The following is a 15,605-nucleotide window of genomic DNA, read 5'->3' on the forward strand; positions in this document are numbered from 1 at the left end:
ATTGGTTCCTGTTCCACAGTAGGTCCTAGCACTCACCAAGAAAACTCATTTGCTAGGAAAAAAAAAGTTGGCAAGCGTTTTTTTTTTAAAAAAAGGAAATGTACTTTCCAGGGGATCTTTTGCCTTACGATGTCAGTGAGCTTCATGAGGCCCATTTTAAAGAGGATGGAAATGGAAATTAAGATATGAGATAAACATCAAGAGGTATTTAAGCAGTGGTGGGAGAAAATGTGTGCAATCAACTGAGTGGCCTCTGAAAGATGATGCTACATCACAAAACAGCAGAAGGGAGGAGAGGGCATTCAGTGACAGTATACATACCACCAGTTCAGACTAAAATCGGGTCAGAGTTTTGCTGAAACACTAAATTTTATGGGTAGCACTAATTTGCTATGGCCACTGGCCCTTGCCCATAGGACTATCTCTTCGTTCTTCCCAATGCTAGAATCTGTGCATGATCCAAAGCCACATCCAGCTATTCAGTGGTGTTTTGATTGGGAAGCAACATTTTCACCATCATGGGAAGGCTTCCCTACCTGGAAAGCTTTATCTTGAATCAAGTTAATATTAATTATTTATATTTGCTTGCGTTACTGCTTAAGAAACAGAAGTGCTTTTCCCTGGTGTGCCAAGCAACAACTAAGGGACCTTGTCCTTTCATCAAGACCATAACTCCCAGGATGTAAACAGAACTTTTTTTTTCTTTTTTTCCTTTTTTCTTTTTCCTTTTCACTACGTGAAATAATTTGTGTTGATTAGAAATGTCTACAGACAATTTCCAGGTCCTAGGTTCAAGAATTTTTAAATAGTTTGTTCCATAGAAAATTTCATCATTCCCAAATAATGTCCACTTTTGGAAGGACAGCAAACATTGGAACATGTATGTTCTGACTGAAATTCCCTTTTAAATTTCATCTGAGCTCATACTTGTCCAGTCCTTGAGAAGTGGGAAGAGAGACCTCTTTTGGCACACTCTTAGCAACACAGGAATTAAAAAATGTTCAAATTTTGGGTCTAGCTCCGCTCCCAGTCATATAGATGGAGACAGTGACTCCCTCCTATATGAATAATCTTTCATTATAGACTACAGGAGAATCAAGCTCACAGAGCAGGTGAGGGAACGAGGCCTGAGAAGCAGTAGAACAAATGCAAGTCTTGAGGCACTGGTTTAATTTTTGAATTTTGTGAACTTTCCTCCTCCTTTTCTTCTTCAGAAAGTGTGTACAGTACTGCAGAGAAAAGTAAGTAGTTTTCTGTGCTGAGGGTTTGAGCCTTCCCCAATACCCAGTGCATCTCTATCATTTGGTTGGTTTTCAACAGTCTTGGGAAGCACTTTTATCTTTCTGCCACTCTGATTTAAGATACAGTGTTACTTAAAACCCCCTAACAGGCAACTAAATGTCAGAAGATGAAAAAATAAATTTCCATCAGGCTCTGCTTTTTATAAAAATCTATCAATTTAATAACTTGGTTTAAAGAAAACCAGAATGATCATGTTAAAATACTGCCAAATTTATAAACTTTGACAGTCCCACATACTGAGATGAACAGGCAAATTTATTTCATACGAAATAAAATACACTTTCTCTCTGTATTCATCGAAATAAAAAGACACACACATCTGTCCCAAATTTCTTTTAAGAAATAGGATGGCTGCTAGTTGCTAGAAAATAGTGCCTTTCTGCTGGCTTACCTCAAGATAAATTTACAGCTTCACTGTAACAGTATCAGAATTCAAAAAGTAATCAGTTCAAGTAGCACCAGATCAAACATTTTCATCCACATTAACTCTTTGATGTCACGATTCAATGTCTCACAATGAAAGACGTGTATGTAAGATGCATGAGTGTTTTTGCAAGTCTTGGTTCTTGCTGTTTCAAAAGCTCAGAATCTGTGGGGTCTATTACGTAGGAGTTGTATGTTCATATGGAAAGGGGCAGTGAGTATCGTAGGAAGATGCCCTATTTTGGCAGTTCTGGACATGGGTGTTCTTTGAAGGATGCAATTCTTGGTAAGCCCTCACAGCCTCGTAGTCCAGTTACTGCTTAGGGACCTAAAAGACCATCCTTGCACAAGCAAGTCCTGGCTTGTGCACAACGTGACACAGTGCCAGCTGCCAGGCAAGCCCCAGGCTGTGGATCCCCCTGAACCAGCTCTGCACACCAGGCAAGCTATATCAGCAAAATCACCTTATGACAGTTATGAGCTGCATTTCCTTGAAAGATTTTGCCAGGGTGAAGTATTCTTAAAAATTATGAAAATAAAAACTATCACACCCTTGGCTGGCATTAGTCAATGCCCCAAAATTTAAAGTTATATTTGGCCCAGGTTTGCTTTTTTCAGATAAGACTACATCAGTGCAATCTGAGAACTTTATGTGTTAATATTAAACGTCGTGTTTCTTAACATACTTAATAACATTAATAAACTGGAAGCTGTTGGAGTGGTGGTAAGCGTAAGTAAAGACCATGGTAACATAAAGTGGTAAGTCTTGGCTTACCAAAAACATGAAAACAAGAACCTTTCTGATGGATATAGAAAGTGCTGTAAGTGAAATATTAAACAATATATCTCCTGCCTTTGTGAAGAGCAGCTTTTGGACAGAAGGGCTCCCTTAGGCAGGGTCTACAACATACAGTGAAAGCAGGAAAGAAAGGAACAAGCTTGTACTGTAGCAGGTCAAGATCCCTGGATTCCCTAAGGCTATTCCTTTGCTAATCAAAGCACTTTGCTCTCTGTGAAACAGAGATATTGTATGTAATTGTCTGCTGAGAAGCAACTAAAGTGATGTAACCTGCCACAGTGAAATGAAGACTTCCATGAGATATTCCCAGAGGAAAAATTAGTGGCCCTTAATACACCTGGCTGGGACAAAGCATGTGTCCTCGAAGGAATAGGCAGGCCAGAGTCTGCATCTGCTTGAACAGTCAGAGTGCAATTCCTTGAAAAATAAAACTCAAAACTGATTACCTGAAAAACGGTCACAGAATCCACTGCTTCGTAGTTAGGGCTTATGAGCGCAAGTGAGTATCAGACAGATACGACAAGTATGACCTGCCATAATCCAAATAAACCACAGCTGCATCAGCTGCAGGTAAAAATTTATTCTGCAGAGCTGCCTGACTTTTAGAACATTCCCAGTGCTAGAGTATAACTTTGCTGTATGGCAAAAACATCTATTCCAAAGCAACTTGTAGCTTTCTTCAGAACTGGTGTATAGCAGGAACTATAAACTGAGGAGACTAAACAGTTGTGATTCAGAATAGACCATTTGCCTTACTGTGTTTGCCAGCTGAGACTTGGAGAGGGGAGAAGTAAAATCTATTTTAGCACCATAAATTTTCCTATTTAGCCAGCACTTTCATAATTGCTTGCAGGTTTGAAGGGCATTTGGATCCTGACCAGACAAAGCTCATGAGTATTTCCATGAGTTTGGAAGTCAGTAGGATTACTGACTTATTCAAGAGCTGTAAGGAGCACGGGAAACAAGGGAAGCAAGGTTCGTAGGGAGAGGTAATGTATTTTATGAGGAAAACTGATATCACTGGAAAAAATGGAGACAAGCTTTTGTGGACACACGTTCTAAGTGTGATCCTTGTCAAAGACTTTCCCTTCTGGTGCAGACAGGTTGTTTGGTTCACACCTCTGGTTGCCTTGAAGCACCTCAGGCCCAGCTTTCTCCCATTTTCGGGCACTTGGCTGGGGTGCCTTTTATCACAGAGTTGTCAATGGGAGCTGAACTGCTCTGCAGAGCAGTTGTTTTCCCCATCTTTTTCTCCTAGAAGTTCTGAGGCACCTCTTAAATTATGTACTTAGAATTCGGGGGATTTAGGACACCAGATGTGTCATATAATATTATACAATCATATCCCAGGTCGTGGCTGTCAACATCTAAAATCCAGCAATCCTAGATGAGATGATTTCAGGCTCAACTTCATTTTTGGTTTCATTGTGGTTCTTTGGCCGATGATTAGTTGCAACAAAACACAAATCTAAAATCCTGGCTCTGAACTCTCCATAGCTCAACGCTCTAATCCACCTCCTCATAATCTGTTAGATCTCACAGCCTTCAGTGTAGGTGTAGCTCAGAACTGGTGACTGAGTTCCATTATGTGAACACCCACACAGCCCTAGCAGACAGAGCAGGGTTGCAGATCTTATTTCTGCACAGAAATCAAGCTCTAGCATCCTTCCTCTGCTCCCATACCCTTTTGCCCTCATTGATGTTCTCTTCTTTAGTACACGCCAGTGCCAGAGAATCCGTTTCTACAGCCCAAACATGCTACACTCCCTGCTCTGAATCTGCTTTAGCAAGAACCAAGACAGAATGTGCTAAGTGCATTTGCCATCATCCCAACAGCAGGTTTCCAGCTGTGTGAGTGAGTTTGGAAAACACGATATTCTGTGGATGGCATCATACAAGTCCTTGCACTGATGGTTATTCTTCATGAAGATGGACAGAGAAGAGGGGAAAGGAGGGGTAAGGCTTTTATTTTAGTATTATCTGTTTCCTCCAGATATTTCACTGCATTTGACATGCAAGGCCTCCATTTAATAAAGTATCTGTTAGAGAGAATGAAATGACCGTTCATAATATTTAAGACTTGAATGTTAAAATGTTCATGTTGAATGTTAAAAAAAACATATCAAGAGTCTCCAACCACCCCAAAAAAAAGTCAGGAATAAATTGCACAAAAGCCTCCCATTCTTACATAAATCTACACTGTTATTAAAAAAATGTGTACTAAAGAAGACTTAATCCCTAGCAGTTTTCAGTTCAAGAAACAATGAAGCAACCAAAGAAGCAATGTCAATAGGATGCAGTGCAATAACAATACATGTCATGGATGTCACATGCCTGAAGGACATCCTTCTAATTTTTGAAATCTACTTAAAAATTATTACCAAATGTCGCATTAGCTGATTGCAAAATCTGTTTCAACAGCTTAGAACTTTTTCATATCACTGGGGGTCCACAAGTTCCTGAGAGAGTATAATTTCAATTTGTTTCTTAATTAACGTGACTGCATAAATAAAAAGTATCCTGTTTTAGCCCTTATCAGACATGTTTTCCTGGGTGCCCATAAAGACAAAAATAGTGTAAGCCAATTCATATTGTTAATGGTTTGAGAACTAGCCAGGCTTGATAACTGGCTATAGGAGCCAATCAATAAAATGTGTGCTAGTAAACTTATATCAGGAAAGAATCAAAACTCTCTGTGAAAAGTAATTTCAGTATTTCTAGTCTTGCAAAGCAATGGCAATTTAAGTAAGTATGACAGGTCACTGTCCATTCCGGGCCTGGCTTGCTCAACATGACGGCCTAGGCAACAAAAAGGGACTCAGAGCAAGACCCGGTGTGCACTAAGGAAAGAATAAACAAACTTGTGTCATAAATCAGGTTTATTTTTGCGGAAAGAACCCTCAAAAAATGCTTTGCAAGCTCTTGAAGTAAAGTCAAGGCAGTCAAACTCATCTATAAGGACATCTCAAGTCCTGTACAATGTGTTTTCACCCACAGTGACGACTTGTTGGGATTTCTGGATATTCACAGCTCAATCACAGCTATTGCTTCAAGCATCATCCATGTACCAGAGATCCAGAAATCCCAGACAAATGACTGAAGTCTCTGTATCCTGGTAACACTTCCACAAAGAAAAAGTAGGCTATATTGTAGGAACCTCTGTGGGATTTTTTTTTCTTTTTTTTTCTTTTATTTGTTGTTTTTCAGTAATAGACATTCTTATTCTAAAATTCAAGGTCACATCATTACCAGGTATAATTTATGCCAACTGTCTGGATTAGTAAATCAAAATAATGAAATTGTGAAAGATCTTCTTACAATGAAAAACAGGAAATAAAAAAAAGAGAGACTCTTCGGGCTTTCCTTTTCCATTTGCAGTGATGAGCTTGCCAATAGATTCTTGCTGTGTAGTGAATAGAAAAGAACCAATTATGTGACTTAGAATTATTTTTCCTTTTAAATTTCAGAACAAAGAAAATATAATAATTGTTGCTCCTGAGAACTTAAATATGGAACATCCTATAATTCAGAGTTCATTATGACTTCCGGGACTGGTAATAATAAGGCATTATGCAGTCCCAAAGAACTTCATATGTAGAAGGTAAATACTTAAAAGCCGTGGTACGCCAACAAATCCAGCAGTAGGAACAGAGATTATTATGGTTTTAAGTGTGGGAACATTATTACTCTTTTTTAAATCAACTCTAAATCTGATTGCTGAACTTGATTTCAAAAGGGAGATTTGGTGTTCAGTAACAGGGGAAGGACTTGCATTTTAGATACTTTCTGCTACTTCTTGGTATTCCACAGTACAAACAATCTGAAATTCATTTAAGATCACACAAAATAAAGATAAAAGCTTTGGTTGTGTAGCAGAAATAGGAAACTGGTGCTTTTCCTTTATTGCTTTGCCCTCAGACCAAAACCACTGAAATTTTTAGTCATTGCTTTGTGCCATTTTTTTTTATTTTGTTTGTTTACACCGTGGACAGTGTTCTGATTATCTGAGTTCAGATCTTGAACACAGAAGGGCCCTCACTGAAAAGAGAAACCTCACAACTACTCTTGTTTTGGTTTTGAAAGGTTAAAGATACTGCATTAACCCCTGATCCTTAAAGCAATGAATAGTGTTTGAGGCTGGGGACAGCCTTGGCCGCAGTGATGATGGAGTTCAGAATCCTGCAAGGAGGAAGCAAGGGAATAAGTAAAATCATAACCCTGGACTTAAGGAGAGCAAACTTTGGTCCACAGACCTCGCCACAAACATAAGGAGAGGCAATTCCACCCAAATATGAGGAAAAACTTCTTTATTGTGAGGGTGCCAGAGCCCTGGAACAGACTGCCCGGGAAGGTTGTGGAGTCTCCTTCTCTGGAGATCTTCCAAACCCGCCTGGATGCCACCCTGTGCCCCGTGCTCTGGGTGTCCCTGCTGGAGCAGGGGGTTGGACTAGTTGTTCTCTAGAGGTTCCTTCCAACCTCAACCATTCTGGGATTCTATGAGGCAGCACATAGGAACAGCCAGCCAGAGCTTTCAAGGGAAAGCCCAAAGTTTGGGACATTACCCTTATTCAATCAAATTATATCTTTACCAAATATAATACTACTAGTGGTTGTAATGAAGCATTCTGTTTCCTGAAGGACTTAAGTTGCCTGAAGATAATGACCCTGTATTTTGATTTGAACCTGAACCTCACACAAGTGAGGCCTTGTGGAGGAAGAGGCTGGATTTCCTTATAGGCTCCTTACACATTGTCCTTGGAAGTGTCAATGGTTTAATGTTCCTGCTCCAAATAACATCCTCTTGTTAAGATTCTGGTTCTCTGCGAAACACAGGAGTCACGAAACGCATTAGTTAGCACAAATATTCTACTTTTATAATGTTTCTCTTTGGTTGTAAGTGGCTTTCTAGATTTATCATTGATGAGTGACAAAGAGTGACAAAGCTCAGACTGTCCTGTCTTACTACAGAAAACAAGCTTGCTTGTGCAGTGAGGGACTCTCAGGTAATGTTCTCTAAAAAACTAAGGGTGGAAAAGACAAGACCGTAAAAGCATGCCAAGAAATCGCTGAATTGAGGGAAAGGTAACAGCTGGATTAATGTTCAACTGCTGCATTTTGGGGTTTGCCATGAATAATTAAGTGCAATTAATAAATGGTGCCCTGAAGACAGGATCAAATAGTCTTTGGGTGTGGTGCTTAATCCTTCCTGAGTTGGGGAGCAAGGCCAGCAGCCTATAATGGATTTAACTAATTCTCTTAATTGCAGCTTCATTTGCCTGATCTTTCTAAATGATATTAATCTAATAATTTGCAGAATAAGCACTTGGAAAAGACTTACCGAGATCACATTAGAATCTCAAAGATATATTTTTGTTCTTAGACTTTTTTAGTAGTAGAAGAGGTTTCCTCAACAATGCACGTTCTATAAGTGTGATTAAGCATGCACAGGTTTTGTAAAAAGAATTTGAAGCGTTATTAACAAATTCAACCTTCAGAATTGATTTTGTAACAACAAGTTCAGTAGGGCTCCTTTATTTATTACTATATGTATTAGGACTCATTTACTTATTTATAGATTAAATGTGTTGTAGAGGACTCAGAATGTCAACATTTCACTCTTTTTCCTGCTCTGGGTAGTGATGCAATATGTAGATCTTTGTGTTTTGCAAAAGAAACATTTTCTACCTATTGGTGAAAAAACAAGAGCCTTAAATGAAGACGACTGCCAACAACTTCATTCTTGGGCACAACAGAAAAATGTCCTCTGACAGCAAAGCTTGTCCGAGATAAACTTAACAGTTTGTGTGGAAAGAAGTGAAGCTAAATTAATGCTATTAAGTTGCCACAGGGGACTATGTCTGACAATTCGGAGGTTTTTCAGCCACTTTGGTTTTGATCCTGTTTGGATTATTTGGATTTTTCAATGAATCAAATAGATGGAAAAAAGTCAGTATTCCTAGACTTAGACCCCAAAATTAACGTGTCAGTGCTCAGTACGTATCCTGAATGTGTCTTCAAGAGTTTTAATACTGTACCATAAGTGTAAACATATACACACCTGTGCTGGCTTAATGTATGTTCACACTGCTTTTCCTTTTCCTTCCTATGATTTGCTGTCTCCACTGTTATGTTTTGCCTTTATTAGGGTTATTACGAAAGGCTATTTTTTATCCAGTATTTATACAGTCTTAAGCACAGGGACTCTAAAGAAACCTCACACTAGCGTACTATATAATTAATAACACTAATACTGCAGTTAATAACTGAGAACAATTATTATTTTATTCCATCATCAAATCAAAGAAAGAACGCTGCTTTGAAGCAAATAACACATGCTGTCAGAAGTAGCAAAATACTTGCGATGCCCATAGCCCTTTTGCTGCTCTTAGATAGCCACTAACTCACTTAATTTTGTGTAGTTTAGCACATTACAAGATTGTTCAAGAGTGCCATAAATGATGTCAGGCACCATCAGAAACCACTTCAGAAAATCATTGCCTGTAGCCAGATCAAAAGGTGAACACCTGGAAACTTGCAGTGCTGGGAAAGCAGAATAAATCTTTTTTTTTTTTTTTCTTTCTCTTCCTCTTGGAGATTTGTTTCTTTTTGCCTTAAAGAATTTGAAAGGTTTATTTACAGCTTTTCAAATGACCCCTAATCTATTTAGAAAAACATAGCATAGCAAATTCATCTCGGGTGTAACTCCATTTGTTGACTTAAGCAGACTTGTACCAAAGGAAGCCTGGCCCAGGAGCTCCTCGGTGGAAAAAACCAAAGCATTTGAACATAACAGTTAATTGAATTGTTGAATGCCATCAGAGACTGTCCTGGAATATATTTATTAAAGGCAATTCTTTTATTTTGGTAAGATTTTATCAGCCACTGAAACTCACTTATGGCATAGCTTTAAAACTTCTGATCTACAGGCTTCTCTGCTTGAGGCTGATAATTTTCACAGCACCTGACAACATTTAGAGACATTGTATTATGTAGTTTAGTGAAAACCAAGATCATAAATAATGTGGAAAATTGCTTATTCTGTCAGATATCAGCCTGATAATTAATTAAATAATCCATCAGGGTCAACTTTTAGGAAGTAATATAAAAAGTTATTTATTGTGGTAATGCAGAATTTAGAGACATGCTGGGATTTTGTCACAAAGAGTACATAAATAATATTAAAATGATGTCTGGTATAGATAATTTAGTCAAAATACAATGTTTGTTTAAACTTACAAATTGCTGTCTTTTTTTTTTTTCTTAGTCAGGTATATATTGATTTATTATTTTTCTCAAAGATGGGTCCAAACCCTGAGTCCAGAAATATGAATATTTTTATGAGCTCACAAGCCCTCAGAAAAAGGACCTGGGGTTAAGACAACCCTCAGAACTGGTAGTTGTTACTTTTGATGTACTACTTAGACAGCATAGATCTGCCATATGGTGTATATGGGAGCAGGTACACAAGCTGGAAAGAAATTGCATGAAAAGACTGGCAAAAAAAAAATAAATAAAAAGGAGACACGGAAAAAGGAAGGGAGAAAATTAGCGAGGGAAAGAAGAAAGAGCTACTTTGGAAAGAGGAAGGCAGCAAGAATAACTGGGAGGAAGAAATGAGGGCAAAGCGTCCGTGGGCACCACTCCTTCTACACGCCTGCTGATGGATAAACAGTTTATGTTCTGCACCATGAACAAGCCCCAATTTACAAAAGGTGATGAAGTCAATAAAACACTGGTGAGTAACTTGTGTCAGAGCATGCATTTTCCATTTTGCTTTGAAGAATCAGTTGCCGTGGTTTAATTTAAACTCTAAAGAGCTAGTGACTGTTAGAGTGAAGGGCTCTCTGCTTTTCTAACTACACAAAATCCTTACAGTCATAACCATTTTAGTGTGAAAGGGAAACAATGACCTCACCTTAAAAAGCAGATTTTGACTATTTGTGTCTTAACAAGTTTTCCATCCCTTTCTTCTGACTCAGCCAAGGCGTGTGCCATACCACGATGAACGCGGTGCGCTCACTGTACTGCCCGGGCCTCTCGTCATGGCTAATGTATAATACTTATTAAAGAAGCTGGCTAGGTATATGCTTATGCCTTGCTGCTAACTATATTTGTTTTAGTGTGCATGAAATTTCAGCCTGATAGAAATATTATAGGGAAAAAAATAAAGCAGTGGTCTGTAGGAGGCTGATCTGATATATACATTAAACTTTTGAATTTACACATACACACAAAAAAGTTATTTTTCTCATATGAAGCAAGAGCTTGCAATTTAAAAGCAATGTTACTGCAAAACAAACAGTTGTTTTGATATAAGCTAATGCCCCTACTTCTGCATGAATCTGATCATACATCTTCCTGGGATTTCAAAACTGGGATTTTAAAACTGACTTCTTGAGAGCAACATCAGGCTCTGTAGCAATGACGGTATTACAGACTATATTTTACTCTGAAATTATAAAGTCTAAAAACTTTCATGGTTTCCCTCTGACAAACTCTCTTGTATGAGCCGCAGCTACAAGCCTTTCAGCAATATCAGGTTACAAATGACAAATCTAATCTAAACAAAACATTTATATATTTGAAGTTTACTGTAATAAAAGCTTTATTCAGTTAGACTACTTAAACTTTTTAATAGAGCAAATACTTGACACATATATCTTTTTATTTCTAAAAGTTGCATCTCTATAAAAGTTTGGAATGATAAATAATCTGAATAGAGAATAATACCTCTCAGTATTTGCCCTATAGTTTATATGTATTACTATTGCATAATAAATAGATGTTTCAAATATTTGTTCGCAGAGGTCTTTTCTTGAACTTAAGCATAAGTTATCCAAACAGTTGAAAAAGATTTATAGTTATGAAGAGGCCTGTATGTCAAGCAAAGTTTTATGATATGTTCCATAATAAATTAGCAATAAATGGATACAGGTGACTGTGGAATTTATGGCCTTTAATGTTTTAATGCTTCACTAAAGAAAAGCCTATTATTAAGGTCCTAAAGGGTAATACAAGAATGCCATCTACAAATTGTCAAATTAAATAGTTGTTGCTGGGTATTTGAGCAGGGGAACACTGCAGTTTGGCCATTAGCAGGGGCAGCGGGGAAATTACCGGAAAACGAGAGCGTAGCAGAGGCACACACGAAAATCTCATCCTCTGACCCCTCTTGGGGCCTGTTGCTTCTGCTCACGCTAGCATGAGGCTCACGGGCCTGATCCTGCAGCCACCCCTTATTTAAATAATCTGTAATTATCCACGTAATATTACTAAGTCTCCTCATAGGGCTCTAAATTACTCATACAAGCTAAAGGCTGCAGGATTCATCCCTGTTTAACTGAGCACTTTGCCCCACGCTGTTTGACTGTTCGTAAGTATTTCTGTCTATGGGAAAACTACTGCTTGAATACAAGAACTGAAAACGGTGTGGAAAACTGTCCTAATGCTAACTAACATTCAGCTAATGTTGGAAAATGCTTTAAAACATATTCATACCAAAACCCAAAGCAGACGACGTGTCCAGTACAGCTCTCTGGGAACCTTCGCTGTTAACCGATCCTGAATGGTTAAGCCCAGGCAAAAAATAAAAACACTGATAGAACTGGAAAGAGTCAGATCAAAAAGAAACAAACTTTTGGATCAAACCAACCATCGGATGTGGTGGGGTAAAGGTGAATTCCTCTTTGAAGCGAAAGCAGACCTGGCAATAAGGAGTTAAGACTCAAAACTCTGTGGCATTGCTGGCCACACCACAGCCTGCCCATTTATAGGAAACAACCCCAAAAGAGATGTAAGACAGACCCGAGTGAGCCCTCGCGAAAAGACTGGGTCAAAATTACCCTTTCAGCTCACGCGTATCCGAGCCATTAGCGCTGTGTCCGCACGTTAACACATCAGCACGAAGGCAGGGCAAGCGGCAGGCGAAGGAGTCATCCCGAGGAGCTCCGGGACTGCTCATCTCTAAAAGGAAACACATGTTATCCACCTCTCTGTCTAATAGAGCTGGACAGTAATTAAAAAATATCTTTTATTTGGAGAGCTGGGTCTTGAAACTAACAACTCGCCCCATTAATCTTTTTGATCTACTGCAGTGATCTGCTCCGTGGGTCAGGGAGCAGCTTTTTTGCCATTTGTACGGGGCCGGGCTCCCTGACAGTCCGCGTAACAGTAAAACAGATATAGTCATGCATGTAGTTATCAACTAGTAGTGCTTGGAAAAGGGATTGTGCTGAAATCGTTGTCTGGTCACGTAACAGCCTCCCCTGATCTCTCATCCCACTGGGCTCCCATTCTTCAGTCTCCTTTAAAACTGTTGCATTTCCTCAGAAATTAAATTTAGGTGATATTGGACTCTGTGAAAGTCCATCATCAGCCATAGTGGATGGCATTGTTATGATGAGGGACATTTATTTTGCTTTTTATAAATTTCAGAAACAGCAGACAAACCTATCTACCGTTATTTAGAAGCCATGAGATGTGCTCAACAGATATGTACATTCCCACATGGCAGCTAACACTTGAGGGGTTGTCTAACCTTTACACTGTACCATTTTGACCATACAAAGCGGTGATGGCAATGGGATTTTCCACAACTGGGGTATTTCCCTTCAGCTAAGGCACCTTGCTGTGTGCTACCTGTAGAACTGAATTGGCCGAGGTGCTATTGCTTGTATAAAAAGACAGGGTCTGTGGTGAGGACAAAATCTATTCATAACCAGAACAGTTGCCAAATAGTAATTTCATGGCAGAGCCTTGAAGGTCAGATTTTTTAGCTGGTCTAATAATATGTTGGAAGATATCAGGTAACCACGTTCAATTTCTCTCTATCATGGCTTCGGTTAAAAGACGTACTTTCCACTAGAGATAACCATAATAATGTTTTATTAACCCTTTAGACTTACTCACATTGCAGTTCCTTTCCTTTCTGTAGACCACTATCATAACAAGACTGGGGGTTTTTCCTTATTTTGACAGTGCTAGGAATGTCTTTTTATTTTATTTTTTATTTTTTTAAGCAATTTGATGAACACCTGTGATTTCATCTGGAAGCTGTTTTTAACTTTATGCTGTGAATAGCTGACTTCCAGAATGCCCTTCAGTCCATATGTCTATCAGATGTATTCCCATGTTTCGTTGGCTTGGGGCATGTGTTCTTTTCCTTCTTTCTTTTCTTTCTTCCTTTTTTGTTGTTGTTGTTTTGACTGTGGCATTGATTCCTGAGCCAATCACCCTGATGGAGGTGAGTTGTGAAGCCCTCTGAGATAAAACACTGCTGCTATATTTAAGTATGACCTCTGCTCCTAAGAGTCTTCTGCTACGCTCTATGCAGACAAGCACTGGCTATTGCTCTCCACAGCGACTTGATGATCTCTAGACGTCCCTTCCAACCTCAGCCATTCTGTGATCCTGTTTGTGACTGCTTGATCCTTATGAGCTATTGCAGAAGTAGAGTCAACTGAGTGTCACTGTCCCTGCAATCCTGGCTGAGAGTGCAGGCTGGGCTGTACTTAGGATCAGAGAGAAAAAAATGGCACTTACTATTGCCATTGCACCGCATCGTGGTGAGAATTATCTAATTAGCTGATGTCTGCTAAGTTCATCAGATCAACTGGACACAGCAGAGAATCCTGTCTTTTGTACAGACATGTGTGTTCATGAAAAAATCTGATTTTTCAAAGAGTCCAACATTAGGGAAACTCTAAAAAGATTTCATTGTTTCCTTGTGCCTTCTTCCTTTCTGGCTTTCTCCAACATTTGCTTAATTTATCTAGCATACTTGTGAAAAAGAGATAAAAACTGCAATGCAGTACATAGAAATATTCTTCTCTATAATTACAAAGCTATAAAATAGGGTTTTCAGGCTACTCTGCCTTTATCTATTTTCCACCATGATAAATGCTTTAAATGCATTATATTTCTATGTTTCTTGAGATTTCATATGTATAAATATTTTAATAGCATCTACAGTAGTGTTTAAGTGAGTATAAAATAAAATGTATGTGTTTCAGATGCTTCTGAGTTTAAAAGCAAAATATGGAAGTGAATAAATGATGAGGTATAATGAACTGCAATTGCTTTAGGATTTTCAAACATATTTAAATGATTGCAATGTCTTCATGCATTCAGCTGTATTTCAAAGAGCTTTCATAAGGATTCCTTCTTCGTATAGATACTGTGCATTGGGAATGGGTGTGAACCAAACCCCTAGGTCTGAACACTCTTGTTACAATCTGTGGCTCTAGAGCACAATTTGAGTTTTGCAGCTGAGGTTCCTCCCTGTTATGTACACGATTGCCAATTCTTGTAATACATTGTGCAAGGCACCATTTCTAGCATTAAAATTTTATCTTTGACTTCTAAGGGCAAGAACTAGGACAGAACAGATGCTAAACTTTAACATAACTAAGAGGGACTGATGCTTGGATACAGGACTGCGGGGATAGACTGTGTTTCAAAGTGCAGACTGCTGCATCCCTTGCTATGTCCTGCAAAGTATGTGATTGCTTTTCTGCTTGAGCAGCACGCACTGAGCTAGAAAACAGTATAGTTTATAGAAAAATAGAGCAACAGAAGATGTGTGGCTTTCAGACCCAGTCTGCAGGAGCCACTGTCACAGAGTAAGCAGGGAGAGGAGGGAAATGGGAGCAAAGTCTGTTCCTAGGCACTGAGTGGGGTGGAAGGAAGGGGGATGTCTTTTCCTTTCAAGAGGAGGAATGGAGGAGATGATGGAGGACAAGACAGAGCCACGTCCAAGAAAAGAAGAAGAAATTAGGATGGAGATTTTTTTTTTTCTGGGAACAAGAGAAGACCAAGCAAAATCAGAAAGAGCAAGAAGAGGTTAAGTCTAGTAGAAGGAAGGAATTGCTGGTTGCAACATGAGGAGAAAGATGATGAGATGGATGTTTGAAAGGGTTGCTGTAAGAGATGGTACATCCTGATGAACAAGAAACAAAAGGGAAAAAGCTGTGCCATTTCATATGTTTTTAGGCATTTTGGGATATACTATAGCAGAAAATGGGATGGAGACGGAGGGCAGAAAGCAGGGCAGAAAATGAGTGAGCCACCCTTGGGATTTGTG

This window comes from Tinamus guttatus, unplaced genomic scaffold (genome assembly GCF_059628265.1).
Source record: "Tinamus guttatus ecotype Peru unplaced genomic scaffold, ASM5962826v1 Tinamus_guttatus_pri_ptg000079l, whole genome shotgun sequence".
In the NCBI taxonomy this organism is placed as follows: domain Eukaryota; kingdom Metazoa; phylum Chordata; class Aves; order Tinamiformes; family Tinamidae; genus Tinamus; species Tinamus guttatus.